The sequence below is a fragment of the Cibotium barometz genome, chromosome 13 (genome assembly GCF_041138505.1).
Source record: "Cibotium barometz isolate CiBa-2024 chromosome 13, ASM4113850v1, whole genome shotgun sequence".
Lineage (NCBI taxonomy): Eukaryota > Viridiplantae > Streptophyta > Polypodiopsida > Cyatheales > Cibotiaceae > Cibotium > Cibotium barometz.
The window spans coordinates 22,339,785-22,348,244 of record NC_141058.1 but is presented as its reverse complement, the minus strand read 5'-3'; the positions used below and the strand labels follow the sequence as shown (position 1 = coordinate 22,348,244).

The 8,460-nt window shown below is 41.3% G+C and overlaps 1 pseudogene; it reads left to right on the top strand.

Annotated features, from left to right (window-relative positions):
• The first annotated feature begins 7,062 nt into the window (after window positions 1-7,062).
• LOC147632492 (uncharacterized) lies at window positions 7,063-7,890 on the top strand (annotated as a pseudogene).
• Window positions 7,891-8,460: the final 570 nt, after the last annotated feature.

Below are 8,460 nucleotides of genomic sequence, written 5' to 3'. Positions count from 1 at the left end.
AAATAAACATTGATTTTATAAACTTATACCTAACATCTGAAAATAACTTTAAAGCTATTCCTAAATTAACATTGATTCTATAAACTTAAAGTGTACATACTTTTTCTCAGATGGCTGATAATAATGAAGCCGCAAAGAAGGCATTTGAACGCTTAAAGCAAATCTCGGGCAGTGGCACTGTGAATGATGCGGCACGTATTGCCGGACGCACCTCCAAATGGGCACCGGCCCATGGATTACAGTATGCCCAAGTAAACAAGAATGTGTCCAAAGAGATGGTCAAGAGCATCTGGCCTGACGTCTCCAATGATGCCATAAAAAAAGGGCGCTTGAAGCTGACACAATGTAGTGTTCCTTTAATTATCGAGCATGCGGAGCGCATTTTTGTGGATGTCATGGCCCAACCCATGCATCACGGTGACTGTCCCCTCTTGTTTGCTAAAATGCTATATGCACAATTTGTGCAGAATTCAGTTGTAGACTTTAGCTCTCGACCTCCTCATCTACATGTGGAAGACATTCGGAGTGAGTCAATCACTATGCCTCGAGATGAGTTGCAACTGGCCATTCTTGGAGCCTCAATGGAAGTTCATCACACGGTTGATGAGCTTCAAACTCAAATCAACCAAATTAGAGGCACCCAAGGCCCTCAACAGACGGAAGGAGCACCAGAGCGCGGGCAAGCACCTGAAAGTTCAAGCGCTAGAGATATACTAAGAGAGAACAAGCTCTTGAAGAGACGCATAACGCAAATGGAGGAGCAAGGCCATGCAAACTCTCCTATGACGGCATTTGAACACCCGAATAGTTTGGAGCAACCACCTCTACATGGGCACGAAAGTGGCGGACCATGCCCTATTTGTTATAGTTTCTTTCACTCATGGTCTGGCCACTACACTGTCCCATGTGGGCACATGTACCACTTGACCTGTCTTTTGCAACACATGGTCAACAGTACTACGTGTGCTTTGTGCGGCAAAGAATTTCACAAAAATTTGTATATATGTTTTAAATTGGGTGCTGACTATGATCGGTTGACCAATGCACGACACATGGACGAGTTAGAGCCGCATTTAAACTTATCTCTCTCTTAAATGCAACCCTGGAATTTAACAAGATTCGGCAACTTTGTTCAAAAGATTTCCAATGCTCTCTCTCTATCTCTCTCTCTCTCTCTCTCTCTCTCTCGCACACACACAAACACATGCACACGGATTACATTGGAGTGTGTCAAAACTAACATGATTTCGTATTCTAAGTTTAACATGACATGACTAAAAACCATACTCTCTAAATTGACACTAACATGTTTGATATCCAATTGTTGCAAGACGGATTACTTTGGAGTGTCTCAAAACTAACATGATTTCGTATTCTAAGTTTAACATGACATGACTAAAAACCATACTCTCTAAATTGATCACCAACATGTTTGATATCCAGTTGTTGCAAGACGGATTACTTTGGAGTGTCTCAAAACTAACATGATTTCGTATTCTAAGTTTAACATGACATGACTAAAAACCATACACTCTAAATTGATCACCAACATGTTTGATATCCAGTTGTTGCAAGACGGATTACATTGGAGTGTGTCAAAACTAACATGATTTCGTATTCTAAGTTTAACATGACATGACTAAAAACCATTCTCTCTAAAATGTTCACCAACATGTTTGATATCCAGTTGTTGCAAGACAGATTACATTGGAGTGTGTCAAAACTAACATGATTTCGTATTCTAAGTTTAACATGACATGACTAAAAACCATACTCTCTAAATTGACACCAACATGTTTGATATCCAGTTGTTGCAAGACAGATTACTTTGGAGTGTGTCAAAACTAACATGATTTCGTATTCTAAGTTTAACATGACATGACTAAAAACCATACTCTCTAAATTGATCACCAACATGTTTGATATCCAGTTGTTGCAAGACGGATTACTTTGGAGTGTCTCAAAACTAACATGATTTCGTATTCTAAGTTTAATTTGACATGACTAAAAACCATACTCTCTAAATTGATCACCAACATGTTTGATATCCAGTTGTTGCAAGACGGATTACATTGTCATGTGTCAAAACTAACATGATTTCGTATTCTAAGTTTAACATGACATGACTAAAAACCATTCTCTCTAAAATGTTCACCAACATGTTTGATATCCAGTTGTTGCAAGACGGATTACATTGGAGTGTGTCAACTAACATGATTACATCAAACGTGACGAGCGTCTGCGGGTGGCTTTACTAACACCAAAATCGGGTTGCAAGTTTTCTTCTATCTCTTCAATAAAGCACAAGTTATCGCTCGTATGTGGGACAAATGTTAGGCTCTACATCTCCATTCTCTTCTGCATCATACTCATCCTGAGTAATGTCATATGTCCACTTAGGCATCTCTTCGTTGTAATCATCTGACTCAATTGACTTCACCAATTTATCATTACAATACATATACACCAACTTCTCAGCTCTATCACTCAATAAACGATTTCTGCTAATAGAATGCACATACTTGTAACTGCTCCAATTACGTTCAGAACTAGAATTTGAAGCACATTGCGCAAGCACTCTCACAGCTAAGCGTCGCAAAGTTGGAACACTTCCCCCATTCAACATCCACCATTTCCAAGCAGGCTGTTCCTTAGCAAGCTTTTGCACAAACTCCAAGGCAAATCTACCTTCTTTCAATTTATACTTGGTTAGCTCAATTACCGCTGTTGCTTGCTCATCTGGACCTTCATAAAATCGCTCCACAACATCATAGAAATCATCGATTACCTCCTCATCTAGGGCATTCACGTCCATATGCCAGTATTCTGGGTCAAGACAATATGCAACACTATGCAATGGACTATGTGCTCCTACCCACCGAGCGCTTACATACTTGGCCAAGATATTTCTCCTTGCTCTAGTGAATGGAGGACTCCAATGCTTGACAACAGTTTTAGTGGGCTCCTCTGGGTTTGCGAGGCTTTCTTGAATGGACCACCACGCCATCCAAACCTTCCCGATATTTGGCAATCTAGAATCCAACTGGCGCAAAGCAACCATAACTGGCATCATAACATGATAACAATCTGCTGCTTCCTCCCATAAACTACGATCCGATATCAAAGATCGCATGTACCTCACCTTTTCTTTAACCTTTTCAGACTGGTCAACCTCCCACTCAGAGAAGCCAGCACACACAAAGGTTTCCATGACTGCATTCCTATTTCTTAGGAGAGATTGAAGCATATAAAAATTAGTGCAAAATCTGGTTTCACAAGGCAACTTTAGCATAGTTTCCATGCGTTGACGATACATATCTAAAACACGTTGCCGTTTGAGCACAAATTTGACAATCTTACTTGCACTATCGATAATCTCCTTGAACCACTCTGTATCAGCATTTTTGTACCAATCTTGTAACACCAAGTTAAGGCTATGAGTGTTACAACCAAATGTATAGATATTGGAAAATCGAGATTCCAACATATGACCTGCTGCTCGACAATTAGCTGCATTATCCATAATCACTTGAAGTACATTTTCAGACCCAACTTGGTCGATAGCATCACCAATGATATCGGCGATAAATTGACCAGATTTAATTTCCCCGGAGCTATCAACAGCTTTGATAAAGCATTCCCCACGAGGACATACCAACATTACATTTATCAATGGACGTCTTTGGGCATTCGACCAACCATCACTGACAATTGTGCATCCAGACTGATTTGTGGTGTCAATTATGAGTCTTTGAACGCTTTCCCGTGTGTTGTCATAGCACTTGTCAAGTAATTGATTTCGCATGTGGTGATAAGTTGGTGGACAAAACCCAGGTCCATATTCTCCAATCTTCTTCCAAGCCATCTTCCATGAATCTTTCGTGACCATAGACAATGAAGAACCAGTAAAGAAGATCGCTTTCTCTAAAGCAAGTTGAGCATCCTCTAAAGCAGTGGCACGAAAGCTGTCAACTAGATTAGTTTGTCTGGTACGAGACATACCCTCCTGAAACTCAGGAGATGCATCCATCGGTATTGAGACATCTGGACCTTGGGTGTCATTTTGGCAAGTAGTATGTGTTGGAGTCACTCCTTGGTTGGAGATCCCTCCACTTGATGCTGCCAAATTCGGCGATTGGTGATTTCTTGCACAGAGATTGGGCCTCTTGTTTTGTGATACTTGTTTACTTATCAAAGCTCTAAGGCGCTTTGCAGCATCATCAGCTCCTGCACCCTTGCATTTACCTCCGGGATTTTTTATGCTAGTGCTAAGCAAATGCTCCCTTATTCTGGGAGCCCAGATTTTACCAAGCCACAAAAATTACACTTCCATTCGACAAATCTAGAAAGATTGGAAGCAAATTGCCATTCAGGTCCCGGTGATTTTCCTCCGCTCCTCCTCTTGCCACTTTGAGATGCAACATTCAAAGTTTGTGCTGTCATATCTCGTTGCAAGGAAACTCCACTAGTTTCTAATGGTCTGTTGCTTCGTTGGGTTGATGTGCCGCAATTAGAAGCAACCATTGTAACACCTAAACAACAATCATGCAAGATTTGAGATCCAAAACAGCCTGAGTAAAACTAAAATATGCAATTATAAAGTCTAAAACCCACTTCTTGCCAATGCAACCGAACGTTTGGTGAGATGCATTTGAGGCAATCCATCCCTAAATAGAGATGATGTCCCGAACATCTCACCACCTATATCCTCCTCTAGAGAAGCTCCTACCCAGACCAAATGGCACTCGAGTAGACCACCCAAGAGGAGGTATTGCTAGTCGACCTAAAGAAATCAAACGTTTGGTGAGATGCATTTGAGACAATCCATCCCTAAATAGAGATGATGTCCCGAACATCTCACCACCTATATCCTCCTCTAGAGAAGCTTCTACCCAGACCAAATGGCACTCGAGTAGACCACCCAAGAGGAGGTATTGCTAGTCGACCTAAAGAAACCAAACGTTTGGTGAGATGCATTTGAGGCAATCCATCCCTAGATAGAGATGATGTCCCGAACATCTCACCACCTATACCCTCCTCTAGGGAAGCTCCTACCCAGACCAATTGGCACTCGAGTAGACCACCCAAGAGGAGACATTGCTAGTCCACGTAACAAATACGATAAACCATTTACAATCAAAATCTTATAAAATACAAAATATTATTAACAAGCTTCAAACAAAAATTCAGAATATTTATACTCACCTCTTGTGTCTTTTAGCCTGAGGTGAGCCACCCAAGTGCTTTGGTAAAGTACATTTGGAAGTGAGGGGAAACCCTTTATATAGGTCCCTCCAAAACGGCAAAGTTTTTGGCGCAAAAAAAGGCCCGCCGGGCTAGATAAGTAGCCCGCCGAGCTAAATAGTGGCCCGCCGGGCCAAGCTAGTAGCCCGCCGGGAAAACCGGGATAGCAAGTTTCTCCCGGTTGTGTGAATATCTATGATATTAACAAGTGTGTGAGAGTGTTATTAACTAGTGTTATTACCACTTCGCGGTTAACGTGATCACGTGAATGAAATCCCTGATTGCACCACATAGAGCACACTCTTGGCACCTCTCACGGTTTCCTCCCTCTCACCACACCCTGCATTGCTAGGAAGTCGATGCCTTGCTCTCACGGCTCCTCTTTGACCAACAAGACCACTGCATGCGCAAAAACCCTCCATCGACAGGTCGTTGCATGAATACGATGGTGTTTTACGACACTTTCCCATCATCCCTCGGATTAAAACAATGTTCAATTGCAAATCCATTTTGCAGGATTGATGACTTGGCACCGTAACACTAGGTCCACGGATGGTGTTATGTGTGTGCCCGCAGATTCCCCTACATGGAAGCACATTGAAGAGAAGTGGGTAGCCTTTCAGGAGGAGGCTCGCCATATTTAACTCGGACTAGCGATGGATGGAGTGAATCCATTTGGTCTACGAAGTTCATCATGGAGTACATGGCCTATTTGTCTAGCTAACTATAATCTTCCACCATGGCTATCGATAAAAAAAGGGCATCTTTTATTGTCTTTGATAGTTCTTGGAAAGTACGAGGTGAAGAACATGGATGTGTGTTTAGCCCCTTTAGTTAAGGAGCTTCGTGTTCTATGGGAGGGCATTGAAGTTCATGATATTTCCAAGAGTTTTGGACAACGTGCGCTAACATTGAGAGGAATACTTATGTGGATTATGCATAATTGGCCTGGCTATGGAGAGTACTCAGGTAATACTGTAGCTTGTTAACATATTATGTTAAGTCATGATTGTCATCCAAACTTACCTACTACAATCTTTTTTGATGTTCTACAGGGCTTTTAGTGTCAAGGTATAATGGATTTCCATTATGTGGGCCGCAACTTGAGGCTCGATACTCAAACTCTATGAAGAAGATAGTATACGAGGGCCACAAGAAGTATCTCCCAGTGGACCATCCTTTACGTGAGGGATTTCTAGGAAGGTCTCCTCGCATATAGAAGAGCAGTGATGGGAGGACCTTATGGGAGCTAGATCCAACCTGTACATCTCCAGGAATGAAGCGTCTATCCATTTTCCATCAACTTCCATACTGGAATGACCTTTTAGTGAACTATCTTCTTGACCCAATGCACATTTTCAAGAATATAGCCGAGGTGCTTTGGGAAACCATCACAAGAGCAAAGGAGAGCAAGGCACAACGAGATGATTTACAAGAGGTTCAACGCATGCACCACTTATTGTCCCAAAATAGAGCAGTTGAAAAGGTGAAGCTACCAAAAGCAACTTGGGTCGTCATGAGACAAAGGATAAGCAACGGTGTGTAAAGAAGTGCATTAGTGAGTTTCATACCCCTACAGGATGCATGCATTGCTTGAAGGGAGCATTTATAAAGGACGATGAGCTTAGTGGCTTGAAGATTCATGATTGGCACAAATTCTTGCAATTCGTGCTTCCTATAGCCATCAAGCATTGCCTCAACGATGACATTAGAGTAACAATTTAAAAAATTAGTGCAGTGGTAAGTTGGATATCAAGGAAAGAGATTAGTAGAGACACATTGGAAGCAGCAAGATTAAACTCCATCGAGGCTGTTACAATGGCCGAGAAATAGTTTCCAACAAGTATTTTAACCATTCAATTGCACTTGCTAGTTCATGTGGTTGATGAAGTTGCTGTGGCTGGGGTTTTCCATAGCCGATGGATGTTTTTCTTGGAGAGATTTATGAAGACACTTAAAGGATTTGTTAGTCAACAAAGAGCTCGTCCTGAAGGTAGTATGGCACCAAGATGGCTTGTTCAAGAATCACTTGTATATATAACTAAATTTCTCAGTACGTCTGATCCCGATATGCCAAGATTATGGACACAAGAAGAAGATGATTGACTAGTTGGGGAAGAGCCACAAGGGAAAGGCATTGTGAGAACAATGGATGTAGCATTGCGTGAGAAGATCAATAAATTTTGCATCTTAAACTCACATGCTATGGACAAATGGATCGAGAGATATAACTTGGTGAAGACTGAAAGGAACCAAGCTCGTTTGAGTTTTAGAAGGAGTCGAACAACCCGCACACTACCGTACCCAACAAAACTTTCACTTCTTCCAGACTTTCCTTCTAATAAATGGCTCAAGCAAACCATACTACTAGCTAAACGCAATGGTGAATCAATAAATGATGAGGAGGAGGAGCTTGCATATGGTTGTGATCTCCATGTATATGAGTTAGAGATATCTACGCATTGTCTTTTATGTTGTGCTTTTGTGAATTTATACAATAAAAGTACTTATTTATTGTGCTTGCGGTATCACAAGTTTGGGGAAATTTGGTCACGTGGACCTCACTTTTGAGTAGAAGGAATAGATAAAAAGAGAACAACATTTGATTGTGGTGTGAAGGCTAATTTCATGCAAGAAAGTCGTTGAAGTGCAAGTGATGGCAATACTGAAGTAGGCATGCTAGATTATTGTGGAACAATCCAAGATATTATCAAGGTTGGATTCAGAAAGTTTGATATGTTCATTTTTGATGTGAAATGGTTCAAGTTGGTAACTCAAGGGGTGCAAGTAACTATATGCAAAGACAAGTGTGGATTTCTTCAAGTAGACCGCACAAAGATATGAACTGACCAAAGGGACACATTTGTGCTACTAGAGCACTGTGAGCAAGTAATCTTTGTGGAAGACTCGATAGATCATAAATGGTTTTTTGTGATCCAAATAAATCCATGTGGAAAAAAAATATTTGAAGAGGTGAAAATAGCAGTTGACTGTTTTCCAGATGCTGAGGAACTCCCCCCAGATCATGTGATGGTTGAGCATACACCACTAGCACCTATTGAACAACAAGAAGAACAAGAAGAAGACATACTAGTTGAGGAAGTAGGTGAGGCTCACACGGGATTAGGATTGGATGAAGGTGTACTTTTTTCCACGCATATTTTAACGCACATATCGAACGACGCAACCAGGCACGGAAACTAAGCGTCGAAAAAC